At 34.9% G+C, this 19,726-nt stretch overlaps 1 long non-coding RNA gene across 3 annotated transcripts in view; it reads right to left on the bottom strand.

Annotated features, from left to right (window-relative positions):
• LOC109498550 overlaps positions 1-19,726 on the bottom strand; it is a 528,643-nt gene that overhangs the window by 220,844 nt on the left and 288,073 nt on the right. Inside the window, exons 11-13 of one of the 3 annotated variants that reach the window (XR_006595728.1) lie at positions 12,119-12,173; positions 10,181-10,255; positions 3,811-7,856 (exon numbers count right to left, since the gene is read on the bottom strand). The exons of the other annotated variants lie outside the window; for them this stretch is intronic. This is a non-coding gene — a long non-coding RNA (uncharacterized LOC109498550). Of the gene's footprint in view, positions 1-3,810; positions 7,857-10,180; positions 10,256-12,118; positions 12,174-19,726 lie in introns of those variants that run through there. 3 annotated transcript variants of the gene reach the window in all.

The following is a 19,726-nucleotide window of genomic DNA, read 5'->3' as shown; positions in this document are numbered from 1 at the left end:
CATGAATGGGGGTGGGGCAGAGAGAGAGGGAGACACAGAATCGGAAACAGGCTCCAGGCTCTGAGCCATCAGCCCAGAGCCTGATGCGGGGCTCGAACTCACGGACCACGAGATCGTGACCTGGCTGAAGTCGGACTCTTAACCGACTGCACCACCCAGGCGCCCCTTAATACTGACATCTTGATTCCTGCAAAGCCTGAGATTCACTTAAGCCTAACATCCCATCTCTGATTTGAGGCAGTCTGTTGCTGCAAAAATACAGCAGAATATTGAGATCTTGACTTCTCTGCAATAGCGCAGCAGCAAATACCCATCTCTACCTCAGTGCTTCATAAGGCTAAAATATAAACATTAGGATGATTTTAGAATTGTAAAATAAGCACAATCTAGATTTTAGGGGTTTTCCCCACTAATTCTGTCTCCAAACTCTCATTAATCTGGGAAACTTGATTTTTATCCATAAATGAAGAGGAAGGATCTTATGACAACCAGGACTTCTGACTTCTAACATGCAACAATTCTCCATTTGTATCTACAAATGTAACAATCATGAAATGAGACAAAGTCTTGCATCTTGACAACATCAGCTTTTTAATCTATGTTCTTCCCTCTTCCCTGTTTGCCACCAACTAAGTCCAAGTCTCCAACATCTCTTGGTTAAATTACTGCAATGAATTTCTAACTTTTCTGAGCATGTTTATGATTCTAGCTCTACCTTGCCCTCGACTCCTGAAGGGTCCTTTTACCTAAAGTGGAATCCTGTCACTCTTAGGTTTCAAGTTCAAAATATGACCTAAGAGATAGCATCATCAGGACCCTATCAGAGATTTGTCCCATTTTCACCGCATTCCTACATTCACCACATGCAAATATACAGGTCTTCTCTCCCACCTCAGGTCAGGGCCTTCCCACACTCAACACCAAACTGCCTCATCAACATGCTGACTCTATGTCTTATCTCATCCTTCATCTCTCACCTTAAATGCCACTGCTTCAAAGGGGGGCATTTCTTTTATTTCTTTATTTCTTTAATTTTAGAATGTGCACATATTATGGGGGAGGGGCAAAGGGAGATGGAGAGAGAGAATCCCAAGCAGGCTCCCCACTGTCAGCACAGAGCCTGACACGAGGCTCAAACTCATGAACTATGAGATCATGACTTGAGTATAGCCCCAAGAGTGGGACTCCTAACCAACTGAGTCACCCAGGCACCCCCAAGGGTAGGTCAGAAATTCCCAGTTAGATCAGTTCTAATATATTCTGTCTCAGTATCCTACATTTTGTTTTACAACATTCAGCCCAATACTAATGGATTGGGTGGGATTATTTGTTATATTTATGTCTTCCTCAAGGAATTGCTTGTTTTGATAACTTCTATGTAGCCTGGGTCCGGCATACTGTCTAGAACAAAGGATGTGTCTGAAGAACAGCTATGGAGGTGAAATATCTCTAATAAAATGTTTAATTTCACTGATACAATCCAATCTTGGTAGCCTCTTTCTTATCACTCTTATTTTTCAAATTTTATATAGTGCCCATGGATTAAAGAAAACTGCACATGGTATTACCTGTCATGCACTATGATTAAACTGCTGACTAAGCTAGAGTTTTTGCATTTGAAAATGCCCTGTTCCAAATATTCCCAATATACATTACTCAGCATATACATAAGAGCCGTGTCTGATACACAGCTATTCCAAAGTATCCCCACTTAATTAGCATCTACGCATGGTATGGCTTCAGTCAACCACTACTGGAAAACAGGAAACAGAAATATAATTTCTGGCAATCAAACTTACTCATATGGATCACTAAGAACTGGTCTTGACAGAGTCACCATGAACTAACACCTTAGCACAAAATAAGGCAAGATATGCTTCTTAAGTAAATAAACAAAAACACAAAAATGAGGCTATAGTGAAGGTTTATATAAAGATCTACAAAGGATCTTTATGGATTTACAAAAACAAATTTCTTTACAGATATCAAGTAATACAAAGCAAACTGTGTCCCCTTTAAATCTGAAATAAATACAAGAAAACATATGTATTTTTAACTTATTTCCCACTCAAACACATCATGGGATACCTCATTCGGTGGCATAGAGACTTGTTTATGCAGAGACTTATTCATCTGTAGGATCTAAAAGGGTCATCCTATAGTTTATCACTATCATTGCACAGTTTGAAGTGAAAGCAAGAAGAGGAAGTTTAAAAAAATCAATTTTAATTCTCCTCCTCTTCCTTTTTCTTTTTTCTTTTTTACCTTATCTTCAATAGGAAAGAGAAATGGGGTAAATTGGGTTGGTAGTATGAACAATGGGAAGAGAGTGGAGAAAAGGAGGCAAGTGCTATAGGTGAAAGCAGAGGGAAGAAGCAAGAGAGATTAAGATTACATTTTTTTCATGGGGACCATATATTCATAGGGTATGAATCATAGGATGTGATCATATCATAGGACATGAATATATGGTCCTATAAGAATAGAGGCTGTCCTGCTGACCCAGCAGATCCTCACTTGGTGGGGGCACTACATACACAAACAAAGTGCTTCACAGTGAGGACTGGTGTGCAGCCATGCACATCAGCTTAGCTTATGGTTCAATATGACCAACTTTTAAGTAAATAGAGAGTGGAGCCAAAATCAATCTATGGTTTCTGTCTGTTGGCAATCCCAAACCTGGATAGAATTCTGTTTATTGAAAAATTTAAGGAGAAACAGGGAAAATAAAATATGGCCTATAAAAAATTCCTGCAGTAAAAAAGGAAAGAAAATCCATACTTTAGAATCAGAATCAGTGTAACTACATTATTTAGAGAAAAAAAAAAGCTTCCAATTAGATGTGATCTATCTATCTGTCTATCTATCTATCTATTGGAATATTATTGAGCCATAAAAAAGAATGAGATCTTGCCATTTGCAACAATATGGATGGATACTGAGAGTGTAATGATAAGTGAAATCAATCAGACAGAGAAAGACAAATACTATATGATTTCGGTCATATGTAGAATGTAAGAAACAAAACAAATGAACAAAGCAAAAAAAGAGACAAACAAAAAACAGACTCGTAAATACAAAGAACAAATTGGTGGTTGCCAGAGGAGAGATGTAGGAGAGGATGGTGAAATAGATGAAGGGGACTAAGAGTACACTTATCATGATGAGCACTGAGTGATGTATAGAATTGTTTAATCACTATACTGTACACATGAAACTAGCCAAATATATGTTAAGTATACTTCAATAAAAATGTAAATAAAGAGGCACATTAGGCAAAAAACAAAGGAAAAAAGAAAAAGTTTCAAATAAATAACTATATTGTTTAGGAGAAAAAAGCTGTAGAGTTTGACATCCACATTAGAAACCAAGAAGACGTAACGTCTTCAGTGCAAAATGAATAAAAAGTTATATGGAAATAATAAGCCTAGTTGAAAATAGAGGACTTGAAGGGAGAAGAGTGAGAAACTGAAGAGTCAAAAGGAAACTAATAATATCAAACTAAATTTAAATTTGCAATGGCATTAAGAAAAACCAAATAGATACATCGGAGGAGCAACTTGAAAAGCTCTTATTAGAGGAAATAAAAAGGGCAGACAAAGGAAAAGGTGGGAAAAGGTCAGGCTTCTGAGGAGGGTTGAGAAGAGTGAGGAATGTGAACATTTGGAATGGAAGAAATATCGAAAGACACAGCTGAAGAAAAAATATCTCCACTGGAAAAAATTAAGGACATCTAGAACAGAATCATAATGTTCTGGGTGAAATTAGTAAAAAAAGATGATACCTTACTAGGGCAAAAAAAAAAAAAAAAAAAGTAAAAAAAAAAAAAAGTAAAAAAAAAAATCCTACAAGTTCCAGGCAGACAAACAGCTTCCTTACAGAAACCAAACCTCAGATTTCTCCCTATTCTAAAGGGGAGCATGGAGATGTAGCTGTCTATGATCCTTTGAGAAAATGAGATGGACTAGAGGAAATACTTGTGCACCCAAGTCATCTTTAATTAGTAAAAGAAACAGAAATGAGTTCTCAAGTACATAAAAACTCAAAAAAACACCATCACAAACCTTTGCTTGAAACCAAAGATTTAATATCCACTCTAGATGACTTAGAGATGAGACAAATTAAAGAATTAAAAGATACAGAAAGTTTTAGAATTATTAAGAACTATTATTAATATTACCATTACAATTAAGAATAATAGCAGTTAACATTTATTGGGTGCTCAGCTTGCACCCAGTACTAGATGTGAATTATCTCATCTTTACTAATACCTTTGACACAAATACTTGTATCTGTCTATTTACGGTGAATACAACTGCAGCAGAACAATCCCCAAGATTTCTACAGTTTATAAATGTCTTGCTTGAAATTAAGCTCACAATTGTCATGATGACGCTAAACCATTTCCTTGCATTGTCTGAATAGTAACATCAGGTTCAGATTACTTAATTGTAGCCTGATGTCAAAATTTGGTTCAGCTCTTTCTTTCCTATTTTTGCTTCTTTGCTAGTTCCCAATAAAGTGTTTTCCCTTGTAGTCACTGTGTGCATAATTCATATGATGCCTATGGCCGCATACAACCCCTTTCAACAGTAAAGAAGTTACTGTTCTTTTCCAGAACTAATTAGTCATGGCTAACCTGTATATAGATAGCATTTACCAAGTGATAGGCACTCCTCTGAGCAATTCACACACATAAATTCATCTAGCCCCATTTTATCAATGTGAACACAAAACCTAGAGAGTAAATAACTTTTCCAAGGTCACTTATCTTCTAAGTCACAGAACATGGATTTTATATTAAACCCTACAAACTACTGCTTTCATTAAAATATTTGGGGCACTAAGATGACTCTTCTTCACAAAATCATAATTGTGTAGAAAATTATCGAAGTGCTTGAGAAATTCTTTTTCATATTTTTAAATCTTACATTGAATAAATTTCATTGTTTTTGTTCATTGAGAAAAACTAATAAATCAACCTAATTGTAGCAACATCCTCTCTCAGCAAACCCCAATATATATCTTCTTCCATCAAAAATATCCCCCTGATAACTATCCTTCACAGTCAGAATATAAAAATGATGTCAATATGCATAGGAAAAAGGAGTTTAGAAAACACATTAAAATGTTAAGATCTTATATCTGTTCATGGAATCTGGATGTTTTCTTCTTTATCCTTCCCATATTCTCCAAGTTTTATAGGTTTCCCTCTAAATTATTATAAACATATGCACGTAATATATAAGCACAGCTAGGTAAAAAAAAGGATGCATAGAAATGCTGAAAATAAAGAGAACAATGTTATGAGTGTTTATTCCCGGATGGTGAGGCTAGGGATGGATTTTCCTCCTATTATTGTTTTTTTTGAATGGTTCAAATTGTTCATGATCAGAATGCCTTATTTTGCTGATAGGAAATCATTATTTTTAATAAAAAGAATCACAGCATATCATCACAAAAATTTACGCATGGCAGGTCATTCTCGGTAGAACAGACCTCACATACGTCAGACACGTTCAGACTCTGCTAAAGCTCTTCTGTGTCTCCCGGGCAGCCTTTGGGTTTGCTTCCACTTTTCTGTGGTTTGCTCATACTGTAAACATCATTTACAATGACAAAACTTGTAGTACACTAGCCCACATTCGAAAATTCTCAAAGGTTTTCAAATCCTAAATGTGCCATATTTTAACTGAAGCCTATACAGATAATCTTTCTCACATATGATCTTAATATTTTTGACAAAGGAAATAATTTATCAAATACTGGATATTACATATTCATTTGTGTATTGAAAACACTTATTATTAAAATTAAATTAAATTAAATTAATTAAAATTAAATTAAAACACTTAATATTAAAATTACCTAGAGTAAAGCAGTTGAGGTGCAGTCTATTAATTCTGAGTAGTTTACTCAAACAACAGTGACAGATAAATATGGCTTCATTGAGTTTTTAAGATTAAAATTTTTTAACAAATATTTGTTATGATTTCTAGGTATCAAGCACAGAGCTAATGGAAGAGAACATCTTATTTGCCAGAATTCTATTAAGTGAAGAAAATAGCCTCATTCCTCTTTAATATTAATGAATATGAATGAAGAAGTATACACAATCTAAATAATTCTAAATGCTAATATGCTATTTATTAAGGAAATTCTAGAAAGAGTATTTAAAAATTTGTGTTCAATTAAATATCAGGCATACCTTTAATCATGCACTAGTAAACATGGATTTCTCCTTTATCTTATCTTACAATCATCACTTATTAGCTCAGAAGTAATATCTCAGGGCATATTCTCCATAGCCCAAAATTTAGTGATCAGTTTGGCATTAGACAGAAATCTTGAGATGAGGAATCATCCAAAGTTAGTTTCAAAAGACAAATTCAAGTATGGTCACCATTAGTACTCAAACAATTGGCATGAGCTTGCCTTCCATATTGCGAGTGATTTCACACATTACATAGGGTCTGTGGATGAGGGAATCTACATAATTTCACTCTAACACAAAACAAGATAAAAATTAATGCATTGAGAGTTTGAGACTAGAATATGCCTTGAATCTTAATGATGAATTTGGTCATGAGGAAGGAAAAGAAAGGATGAGTATAGGGAACAGGGTGGATGGAAGTAGTGGTCTGGTAGCTGGAATAAGAACATTTATTTGACGTGACTATTCATTTATTTGTCCATTTAAAAATATTTTTGAAGCATCTAGTATGTGTCAGGGACTGAGGATGCAAAAATATGCAGCCCAGGCTTCCAGTCCTAAAGCAATTCAAAATCTTCTATTTAGCAGGTATACAGATTGCAAGCCCTAGTTCCTTACCCTAATTCTTATGACCTGAAACTGGAAACTGCCAATTAAAGGCAGGGCACCTAGTTCTTTTGAGATGCCCTTAAAACCACGGTCCTTCAAAAGAATCTTTGAAAGCAAACTAAAGAAAAGTTTTATTCCAATTACTAACTATGATGCAGCTCTTTTTAAAGAAAAGTGCTAAAGAAAATGAGGGCTGGCAGGAGGAAACTTTTGGAGGTGATGAATAAGTTTATGTCATTGATAATGATAATGGTTTCATGGGCATATACTTTTCTCCAAATAAATCAAGTCATGTATATTAAATTCCTACAGTATTTTGTATGTCAATCATACCCCAATAAAGCAGTTAAAAAAGAAAGAAAGTTGTTCTGGTGCTTGTTGTGCAGTTCAAAGATTTCAAAATGTATTCAAAATGTGTTTAAATTTTACTGGATGTAGTGGTCTCCTTACCTATTTTGAGTTCTTCCTCTAATTCATTCTCCCTATTGTCTGCACTGGGTTATCTTTAAAACTAGCGTGTCTGATAATACAGATCTCTTTTAAGACCATCTCAAATCACCAACTACGTTAAAACCCTTTTGGTTTCTATTTACTTTTGACCCTATGCATCCTAAACACTTCATACCTATGTGCTACCTGCTCTCCCTCAGTCACACCCTGCTCTTGTCCACCTGCAGTTTTTGCACAGATACAATCTTCCTCTGATACGATCTCTTTCTGTACTTATCCATCAGCCTGTTACCCTAGAGCCACCTTCTCCAAGAATCACCTCGAAGCCTTTAAACAGAATCATCTTCTCCTTTTGTCTTAATTTCCTGGGACATAATTTAACTCTTCCTTCCTTCCTCTTTTCTTCCTTTCCTTCCACAAAATCCCATTTCACTTAGTATGAATCCAAATCCCTTACCATGATTTACATGATTGAACTCTGTGGCAGAAACACACTGTGGTGATCACCAATGAGTCATGCAGTTGTATAATCCTCTCCCTTGAAGTGCAGTGGAAACTGTGACTTGCTTCTAACCAATAGAATCTGGCAAAGACAGTAAGATAGTCACTCTATAAATATATTACATAAGGCTCCATCATAGCAGACTGGAGTGAGCGATACTCTTGCTGGCTTTGAAGAAATCAGGTACCATACTACAAGAGAGTCTGTATGAAGGCCTTATGAATGGGTGCATCTAGGAGCTGAGAGTGGCCCTGGGTAACAAGAAAATGGGGACTTCAGTCCTGCAAGCATAAGGAACTGAAATCTACCAAAAATCATGAGACCTTAGCCCCAGAAGGAGCACACTGGCCAACATTATGAATAGGGACTTGTAAGACTAAGACCCTGAGCCAAAGATCCAATTAAGCTGTACCCAGATTCATGATCCCTGGAAAATGTGAAGGAAATAATAAATATATGTTATTTTAAGCCACTAATTTTGTGGTGATTTGTCATGCAGCAATAGAAAATGAATACAAGCCCTTAACTACTCTCTACCACTTTTCCTAAATCACTGAATTAACTTAAGTACGATTTACCTTTTAAAAAATTTAGTGTATTCCATTATTAAAAACAAATATTTTATTGGAATTGGGGAAAGTATTTTGGCTGGAAAAAGTATTAAAGAAGAAAAAACAGAATAGCAAGTTGGGTCTACTGCCAGCATGCCTTAGATTACAATGATAATATTTCTGTAATGTCTTTTGCATCCCTTTCTGCCCTAATTTTTAACTTGATTCCATTACTTGGTGTTGATGTCTCCACATTTTTTTATTTTTATTTTTCATTTTTTAAGATTTATTTTTATTTTTGAGAGAGAGAGAGAGAGAGAGAGAGAGAGAGAGAGAGAGAGAGGCAGAGCATGAGCAGGGGAGGGGCAGAGAGAGAGAGAGACACAAAATCCTAATCAGGGTCCAAGCTCTGAGCTATGAGCACAGAACCCGATGCGGGGCTCAAACTCACAAATTGTGAGATCATGACCTGAACTGAAGTTGGACGCTTAACCAAATGAGCTACCCAGATGCCCCGACATTTTTTTTAAAATTAGTGAAATACAAAAGTTGTCAGGTAAGAGTAGGATTTATAAAGATCAAAACAGATTTAGATTGAAAGTAAAATGTTTCATAAGTTACCTTGTGGATAGACATCCTCCCCTATTGCAGTTGAAAAAAAACCAGAGGCACCTGGGTAGCTCAGTCAAACATCCGACTCTTGGTTTTGGCTCTTTCTTTCATGATCTTGTGGTTTGTAAATTCAAGCCCCACTTTGTGCTCTGTGCTGACAGTGCAAAGCAGAGCCTCCTTGGGATTCTCTCTCTCTCCTTCTCTCTCTGCCCCTCCCTTGATTGTGCTCTCTCTCTCTCTGTCTCTCTCTCTCTGAAATAAACTAAAAAAGAAAAAGAGCCAAAATGGATATGACACAATTTTTCTTATGGATATGCTGATCTAGCTAAAATGGATAGCAATCAGCTCCATGCTGACTTCTGATAATTATTAGGTCACTGCCAATAAAACTAACTGCAATACATTAATACTTTATGACATATATATCATAAAATGTGTACATATATGTGTGTGTGTATATATATGTGTGTGTATATATGTGTGTGTGTATATATATATCTCACATATATGTATGTGTATGTATATATGTGTGTTATATATGCGTGCATGTGTATGTATAAGATATATATATATTTATATATCTCACAGGGGATAGATAGATATCCTACAATATACAAAGGATTGTGTTGGTAAAATTTGTATGATTTGTCAATGAGTTCTGTGTCAAGCAATGCAGAACTTGTAAAGTTTGTTTGAAAGAGACTGACATGGTCAAAATAATTTTTAACAATTGGAACAGAGTGTGGAATATTTTTAGTGCATATGGTTTCTCAACTACTCTGCCAACACCCAGTGATGTGCGATGATCAGTTTTGAGATACATTTTAATTAATTTCAATGGAGTTAATGTTGTTTCCATGCTAATAACATCTTTCTACCCTTGCATTATAATGTTCTTTCATGGCATGACAAATGATGTCTCAGGAATTGCACATGAAACCTGCAGGTGAAGATATCTTTAAAACTGAGGAAGGAATAGAGTTGAGCGATTTGGAAGATACTGCAGGGATTGAATTGACAGAAATTGATGAGAATAAAATTTGCGGAAAGAGGAACTATCAAGGATGACAACAGAATTTCTACCTTGAGAGAATGGATGATTGGTGAATTCACAATTGAGATAGGTAGCAAATATTACTGTGTTTTTTTTTTTTGGGGGGGGGGTGGGGAAGAGAAATGAGTTCAATTTTAGTCATAACAAATTGCCAAGATTTTACTGCTAGAATAACAACACTATCTTACCTTAAATGTTTTCACTATTTGGCCCCTAAGAAGAGCAGTTCATAAAGTTTCCAATATATTTGTATTTCAGACAAGCTGATTGAAAAAAAAGATAAGCAAAGAATTGTATATATTTTAATCTACTCAATTACTATTTATTATGTAAAGGTCAAAGTATTAAAAGCTACATCACCTAAATAATATGTATGTAATGTACGGATCTTACCTTCAATATAGTAACTAGACCCAATGGAACATTTCAGCTCAATAAAATCAGTGCACTACAGACACAGTCCAATAATCCGTAGCTACTATCAGACTATGATTTGCCTCAGGCTGAGTCCACATATGCAAAGTAAAGTTGAGAATTGTACATATAAGAAATAAACCTGAGAAAAACAAATCCCAAACATCTTGCTTCAATTATAAAATATTTCAGACAAAAGGAGAGGTATGATAATTTTCTTCTTGAGTGTTGCCCACAGTCCATAGGCAAACAGACGACACTCTTGAAATATCTATTGAATATATTTGTGAATTATCTAGGTAGTTTATTATTCTCATGTTCATGCTGCCTATGTGAAATATAGGTGATTAAAGTATTTTTGTGTATATGTCTAAACTACAATGCGTGTTCATGTGTCCTTGCTCTATCGTACACACATCTATGATTCTACGGCTGTAGAAAGCTTTCCTTTTCTTGGCTCAAAGGATACAGCAATTCAGTGCAAGGGAATTTCAGTGCAAGAGATCTAATATGTTGAATGAAATATTTTTTAAAAGCTTGCTCAATGTAATCTGTTACATTTGGTTTAATTGAACTTGGTTAATCTAAGTCAGTTTGCAAATTTCATCTTCTTGTACATTAAAATGTGTCTGAAACTTTGAAATGTAATGGCATTGTATTTTCAACTGTCTGGTTACTATTTAAATACAGCAGTCAAGAACACCGTGAAAGTAGACAAATCAAATTTAAATTAGCAGAATCTGACTAAATTCTTCCTTTCTATTAAAATAAATGCTTCATTATTTTCAAATGAATATTTTTCTCCTAAATGATGCTATGTGAAATTATTTATGATGTTTTCAGTGAAGGAATCTACAATTTATACCTTCCACAATGAGGAGTCTACAATGAATGAAACATTACAGATAAAGTTCATTTCAAGGGCACTTTCCCACTGATAGACTGCTCATTGCTGACAGCAGATCAGTGACTCATAAAACTGCTATGCTTGTGTTCACTTGATACTCTAATGGTGATGCATCTGCCTTGTTATCCTGTTCAATAATGATGCTAATACAGAGTGTGAAAATTCACTAACAAGATCCACCTGAAGAAATGATTACCTCCCATAAAAATATATGATTATGCCATTAATGATATTTTGAAAGTTTTAATGGATCCCTGGAATCCTACCCTGTAAACAGCCAAACTGCCACTCATTTTCTGAGAGAAAATAGGTGAAAGTCAATCTTTGGCAAGGGTGTATAAAAAACAGCCAAATTCTTTTAGATGTTAAATGTATTTGTCCTTGAACTCCAACTAGTTCATAAATATTTCCTTTGACAGACTTTTTTTTTATTCTCATATATTTCTCTGTGGTTAATGGTGTAAAACTTTTTACTCTTTTAAATGTCAAATTATCATTTCCTATTCATACTTCTTGACAATTGCTACTGCCTAAGTATACTGTTTAGAGTTATTTTCAGAGTATAGCAAAACTGTATAGCTACTATTCTATTAAAAGTTTTATATAAGAATGTGTTTCCTTAAATCAATTTTTGTTCTCAGTATGGCTCCATTATAATATGCTGTTAGAAGATTATTATGAAATGTCAAACATCTATTAGGGTCCATATTTCTTTTCATAATAATATATATTTGTTGAACACCTACTGTGAGTATTGCACTGTATTTTATATCATAGCAGTATAAACAGAAGATAAGTTCCTGACCTTGAGGAGCCTGCCATCACTCTCCTGGTTGGATAATAGTAAAGCCACATTCCTACTTCAAAAAGAAAAATGACAAATAAGATGCAAATGAACAGAAACAGTGTTATTTGGGATTAAGAGTATACATTTATCTTGATGAGCACTGGGGGATGTATGGAATTATCAAATCACTATATTGTACCCCTGAAACTAATATAACACTGTATGTTAACTACACTGGAATTAAAATTAAAATTAAATTTTTTAAAATGAAAAAAAATGGTATTATTAAGATCGTATGTTCCCTGATACCTAAGTATAAGGACAAAATCCTGTATCTTTATTTTTCTAAACTTAGCATTTAGTCTTTATTTTTCTACATTAGAGTAAATCTAGATCAGCCTTCAGTAATCTGGCTGTTGGGAAATTCAGGCAGATCTCTATATAAATAAATAGATAACTTTAAGAGAAAATTCAGTTTACAAAAATTAACCACAGTAAAGCTGGGAGGCTTAAATAGATAAATTTTTATCTATTATCTATTTTATCTATTATAAATGAAGTTGTAAAGGAACTACATCAGAAAAATATATCAGAGACAAATGGGTTCACTAGATAATTCTATCAAACAGAGACCAGTGATAACATAAATGACCAAAACATTCAAATTCATTTTATGAATCAAGGATAATATTGGTACATAACCTGATAAATAGTAGATAACAAAGTAAATTGCTGACTAATATTAATTATGAGAATTATAAAAATTCAAAATAAAATATGAGTGAGTTGGTTCCAATACTACCAACAATGCACCTTGTCTGTTATGAAGTGAATGTTGTATTCTCCCAATATTCATATGTTGAAGACCCATGTAATGGTATTTAAAGATAAAGCCTTCATGGAAATAATTAAGGTTAAATGAGGTCGTAAGGAGAGGGCACTGATCCAATAGGATTAGCATCTTTATAAGAGACACCAGAGAGCTCGTTCACTCTTCTGCCAGATTTAGTAAACTTTCTACCATTAGAAAGTTTTCTTTTTTTTTTCTTCAGGTGGCCACATCAACAAGTATTCATGAAAGAGTTAATAAATATAAGAATTAACACATGAAGAATGTGTGTGGACAAGACAAGCAGAGAATTCCTGACAGGAATAGCACTGTGAGAAAAAATACAGGGATAGACCCACTAACAAGGACATTTGTATGGAGCAGCTAAGGGTGCCTGGGGGGGCAATCAGTAAGCATGGCCAAAGGAGACACCCTCATCTTTGTCCAGGAAACTGCAGATTACAGACCTCCAGTGCTTAGAGATCTCTGAAGTATCCAGCAGAGTTCCCTATAAAGAGGTAACAACCTCTCAGAACTGGTTCACCTAGGGTAATATGAATTAAAGTAGATCCCATACGTATAGCTTATGGTTTCCTCTAGCAGGGTCTAACCTTCTGCATCACCAAGAGTAACCTCACCTTTTGAATCCACCATCTTTGAGCAGTGGAGTCATCACGTTCTCATTCCTCACATACAATCCATTGTTAAGTCTGAGAATGCCATCCTTCCACATTTACTGTAATAGGTTCTAATTTCAACACTCCCCTGATACTGCAGCCTCCTAGGCTGATCTCCAGGGCAAACGCAGAACTACATGCTCAATAATTTAGATTCTAAAACTGTCTGATGAAACTCTAAGCACTGTGTGTATTATCAAGCACTTGAGCTTTTGCTGTTATTGTAAACAGTTCAAATTTATGTGATAAATTACATAGCTTTGCCCTTGTTTCAATGACTGATTTAATCTACAGTCTTATTTAGTAACTCATCCCAGTGAAAGTGTGGCCATTTTTTATTGATGACCAATGCCTTGTAAATATGAGCAAGGAAGTCCTACATGAACTTCATTCATTCATTCATTCATTCATTCAATCATTTATTTATTCAACAAATCTTTTTGAACACCAACCATGTGTCAGGCAATGTTCTAAAGACCATGGTAAAAAAAAAAAAAAAAATGATGTCCCTGTTCTAATCGAGCTTACATTTTGGTAAAGGGAGATAGAAAATACACAGAAATAATCAAACAAGACAATTTTCACTAGTGATAAACACACTGAAGAAAATGACACTGGGTGATTCATTGGGGGAAGGACTGGGTGAAAAGGGCTGGATTTAGATTAGATTAAACAGACAGATTAAATGGTCCAAAAAGACCTCTCTGAGAGGGCAGTACCAAGCTTAGACCTAATAATTAGGAGTCGAAGTGTGACTGAGAATTCCCCATGCAAATACCCTAAGGTAGAAGAAGTTTTTAGTTTCAAATTGAACAGAATGAGGTCAGATACATAAGCAGGGATGAACTTCTCTGGGTTCCATGTTTCCTGAATTTTAGTGACCGGTAAGGGTGTGGTAGGTATGTTTGGTCCAGAAAATACTAATGTGCAGGGAAAGTTTGGGGACTAATAAGCTCTGCAAAAGAATCATGAAGAATTCACTTTAAGAGGATGCGTGGATATTGTACAAAATGTAGAAATGCATTATAGACATGTACAGACGCCTAGTTTTGCCCCAGTGAGCACTCTTGCATCCAATTAAGCCACCTGACTGCTTTTATAATTATGTAATCAGTCTGCACACATTTCAAGCAGCAGAAGAAATGTTCCCAAATTACTCCACACTTTTACTTGAAATTAGTGCTTATTTTAAGCTGAAGCTTAGTGCTAGAAAAGGCTCACTTTATCTCTATCACACAAAATTAAGGGAGACAGTATTTACAAAGGTAAAAGAAAGTGGAGAGCTAGTTTTATCCAGAGAATTCAGATAACATAAAGATTCAATCTAGGTAATTTATATGAAAAGCTCAATTTCTCAAATTATATGTTTAATTGTCAGTTCTTCACTTGTCTTTGCAAATGCAACAAGCAGTCTAGTCATTTACACTGGAAATCTTCTTAGTTGTTTCTTCATATTTTCAAACAGTGCATGGATTTTAAAAAATTCTCTAGAAATATAGATTTATACATATTTTGTCAAATAATGGAATGTTTAGAAACATCTAAATGACAAGCTTATTTTTAGATTTGATTTTCACATCTGATAGCCTATACTTATAACTTCAGGATCCTAATGACATAAAATAATGGTATAGTGGCTGAGAAGTTAGTATCAAATACAAACTTCTAGTTATTCCTGTAATAGAAGCTGTTGTTGCAATCACAAAATGACAATGTTACAATATGAATCGATACTTAGTTTAGATAATATTTTGAAAATTTCCTAAAGAAAACTATTTTGAAATATAGTTGGATAAATTAGGTTTTCTTTTCTTACGATGTATCTATAAGTCATCAAATCAGTAATTTCTCTTTTTTTTCATTTTAGGAATATTTGAACATAGAATTTGAGAGTAGAATAGTAAAATGAACCTTTTCCCCAGTTTCCACAATAAACAATACATGGCAAAACTGGATTCATGAATATTCATGCACACATATCCCTCCTACCCTCCACTGGATTGCTTTGAAGCAAGTCCAGGAATTATATAATTTCATCTATGAACTTAAATTCCTGAAAGATACACCAGAGGGGCCACTGCTGGAAGATGCAGCAATATTTTCCCCTGATTCCCCTTTAGATTTTCTTCCTTGCTGAATAAGGCTAGATAAGACTTGGATACAACTAATTAGACTCTCAAATCCATTCTCCTTTCTCTTAAATGTTAGTTCAAAATTTCTCTTGGGTCATCCTGGTCCCTTAGTCCTGTAGGAGTAAAAATGTTTCTCAACCATAAGTCACAGCCAGCCCCAGTTCTTAGCACCTCATAGGATGAGTGAAAACAGAGAGAGAGAGAAATGTGACCCAACTGTCTCTTCCATACTTCAAAAATCACCAGGATTTTTCTCGTTCATGTAGTTTCCTCAAAGTTCCACTATCATAATCCAATCATATGAAACTAGAACCATGAGAGGAGAATGTCTTCCCCTCCATGAGTGATTATCTCATGATGGAAAGATTCTTTTTTTGCTTCTCAATCTTTTCGTTGCTCTAAGATCATTTTTAATTTGTCTCCATCATATTTCTTTGATTCAGGTTAAGAGTACCCTTCTTGCAGAAATTTCAGTTGGCAATAGGGGAATTGGGATGTGAGAGAGAATGAGAGAAGGGTGAGAAGCCAGCACTAGCTTATTAGCCAGTAATCACACATGTGCACAGTTGAATTTTTAACACCACTGAAAATGTAAGCAGAGGAACTCACATTGTGACACATAGAATGTAATCATCAGTCTTATTTATTATTAATAAGAAGTATTTAAAACAAAAACAGATTGGGGCGCCTGGGTGGCTCAGTCGGTTAAGCGTCCGACTTCAGCTCAGGTCACGATCTCACGGTCTGTGAGTCCGTGAGTTCGAGCCCTGCGTTGGGCTCTGGGCTGATGGCTCAGAGCCTGGAGCCTGCTTCCAATTCTGTGTCTCCCTCTCTCTCTGCCCCTCCCCTGTTCATGCTCTGTCTCTCTCTGTCTCAAAAATAAATAAACATTAAAAAAAATTTTTTTTTAAATAAAATAAAACAAAAACAGATTTATTGAAATAATACTGTTGGTTGTTGGATTACCAAGAGGTGCAGGTACATCTGTATAAAACCAGTCTTTTCAATCTTGTATTCTCCAAGGGCTATAAGACATGTCCACCCAAAAGGGCATTAAGCTCATATTAACCTTCAGTGCCCCACTTAGCCACAACCCCTGAACCTACCTGGTTCTTTTTGTTGTTGCTGCCATTGTTGTTCCAGATTTAGCTCTTTGACATAAGCCAAACTCATTTGATTTTTGTTCTACCACATAAATAACTTATAAATACCTTTCTTGAATCTATTATTTCTTATATAGTAGCTAATAAACCTTTATACAGAGCTTATCTCATTTTATTGTCTCAATGCAATACAAAAAGGACAGGAGTTAGTCTTTTCTTATAAAAAAAAGTAACATGCTTATAAAAAAGAAAAAAATTCTCAGAAGTATATTAGGGTAAAAAGAGGAATGCCCTCAAGAAGTTAGAAAGATGAGAAATGATGTCACTCTAAGAAATCACCACATAAGGGATAAGAACAGAGGAAAGAAATGCAGTCATTTAAGAGCCAGCACCTGAGTGTGTCATAGCATGCTGATTCCTGCCTGAAGGCACAGACAGAACAAATCTCACACAGAATTATCTCACACAGAGGCAGGGGGTTAGCCTGAGATGAGTCAGTGAAGTTTGTCTATGTCTACCTGTATCAGCCAAGGAGATAGGTCTCTCAGGACAATCTGGTCCACCTGGAGCAGAAATGGCATTTCCAAACCCTGATGAGCCAACAGAATCTCGTGGAGGTTATATGGCTTACCTCAGACATATTGTTATCTGTTACCAAAGCATAATTAAGAATCCAAGTCATAATTAAAAATCCAAATAAAAAATACATGGAGACAAATGAAAATGATAACACAGTGGCCCAAAATCTTTGGGCTGTAGCAAAAGTGGTTCTAAGAAGAAAGTTTATAGCATACAGGCCTACTTCAAGAGACAAGAAAAATATCAAATAAACAACTAAACATTAACATCAAGGAACTAGAAAAAGAAGGACAAAAAAATCCCCAAACCAGCAGAAGGAAGGAAATAATAAATATTTAAGCAGAAATAAACTATATAGAAACCAAAAAAGACCAGTAGAACAGATCAATGAAATCAAGAGCTGGTTCTTTGAAAAAATCAACTAAATTGATAAATCTTTAGTCAGAATCATCAAAAAGAGAGAGGATTCAAATAAACAAAATCAGAAAGAGGAGAAAAAAACTGACAATACAGAAATACAAAGGATTATTAGAAGATATTATGAAAAACTACATGCTACCAAATAGACAACCTAGAAGAAATGGATAAATTCCTAGAAGCATATAACCTCCCAAAACTGAATCAGGAAGAAATTGAAAATATGAACAAACCAGTTATCAGCAATGAAATTAAATCAGTAACCAAAAAACTTCCAACAAACAAAAATCCAAGACCCAATGGCTTCACAAGTAAATTCTATCATACATTTAAAGAACAGTTAATGTCTATACTCCTCAAATTACTCAAAAAAATAGAAGAGGAAGGAAAGCTTCCAAATTCATTCTGTGAGTCCAGCATCACCCTGATACCAAAACCAGATAAAGACACTACCAAAAGAAAGAGAGAGAGAGAGAGAGAGAGAGAGAGAGAGAGAGAACGAACTACGGCCCAACATCTCTCATGAACAAAGATGTGAAAATACTCAGCAAAATATTAGCAAACCGAATTTATCAACACACTGAAAAAAATCATTCACCACAATCAAGTAGGTTTTATTCTTGGGATGCAAGTTTGGTTCAATAGTCACAACTCAATCAACATGACACATTGCATCAACAAGAGAAAAGGATAAAAAATATATAACAATTTCAATAAATGCAGAAAAAGCATTTGACAAAGTACAACATCCATTCATGATAAAAAAAAAAACCCTCAACAAAATAGGTTTAGAGGGAACATGCCTCAACTTTTAATGAAGGCCATATATGAAAAACCCACAGCTAACATCATACTCAATGGTGAAAAACTGAGCTTACCCCCTAACATCAGAAACAAGACAAGGATGTCCACTCTCACTACTTTTATTCAACATAATTCTGGAAGTCCTAGCCACAGCAATCAGACAAGAAAAAAATAAGAAAAAGCATTAAAATTGGTAAGAAAGAGGTAAAACTTCCACTGTTTGCAGAAGTCACGATACTATATATAGAAAACCCTAAAGACCCCACCAAAAAACTACTAGACTTGATAAATAAATTCAGTGAGTTTGCAGCATACAAAATCAATATACAGTAATCTGTCGCATTTCTACACACTAATAATGAAGTAGCAGAAAGAGAAATTAAGAAAATAATCCCATTTATACTTACACCAAAAATAGTAAAATACCTAGAAATGAACTTAACCAAGGAGGTGAAAAACCTATACTGTGAAAATTATAAAATACTGATGAAGGAGATTGAAGATGACACAAATACAAAGATATTCCATGCTCATGGATTGGAAGAACAGATATTGTTACAATGTCCATACTACCCAAAGCAATCTACAGATACAATGCAATTCTTACCAAAATAGCAACAGTATTTTCACAGAACTAAAACAAAAATTCCTAAAATTTGTATGGAACCACAAGACTCCAAATAGCCAAAGCAATCTTGAGAAGCAAGAACAAAGCTGGAGGTAGCACAATCCCAGATTTCAAGTTATACACCAAAGGTGTAGTAATCAAAACAGTATGGTACAGGCACAAAAACAGACATATAGATCAATGGAACTGAATAAAGAGTCCAAAAATAAACCCACAATTGTATGGTCAATGAGTCTTTGACAAAGGAGGAAAGAATATGCAATGGGAAAAAAGACAGTCTCTTTAGCAAATGATGCTGGGAAAACTGAACAGTTACATGACAAAGAATGAAACTGGACCACTTTCTTACTATACACAAAAAGAAACTCAAATGGATTAAAGATCTAAATATGGGACTTGAAACCAGAAACCCCCAGAAGAGTGCACAGGCAATAATTGCTCTGACATTGGCCATGGC

This window comes from Felis catus, chromosome A1 (assembly GCF_018350175.1).
Source record: "Felis catus isolate Fca126 chromosome A1, F.catus_Fca126_mat1.0, whole genome shotgun sequence".
In the NCBI taxonomy this organism is placed as follows: domain Eukaryota; kingdom Metazoa; phylum Chordata; class Mammalia; order Carnivora; family Felidae; genus Felis; species Felis catus.
Note: the sequence above shows the minus strand (reverse complement) of the source record. Positions and strands in the feature narration are given on the sequence as shown.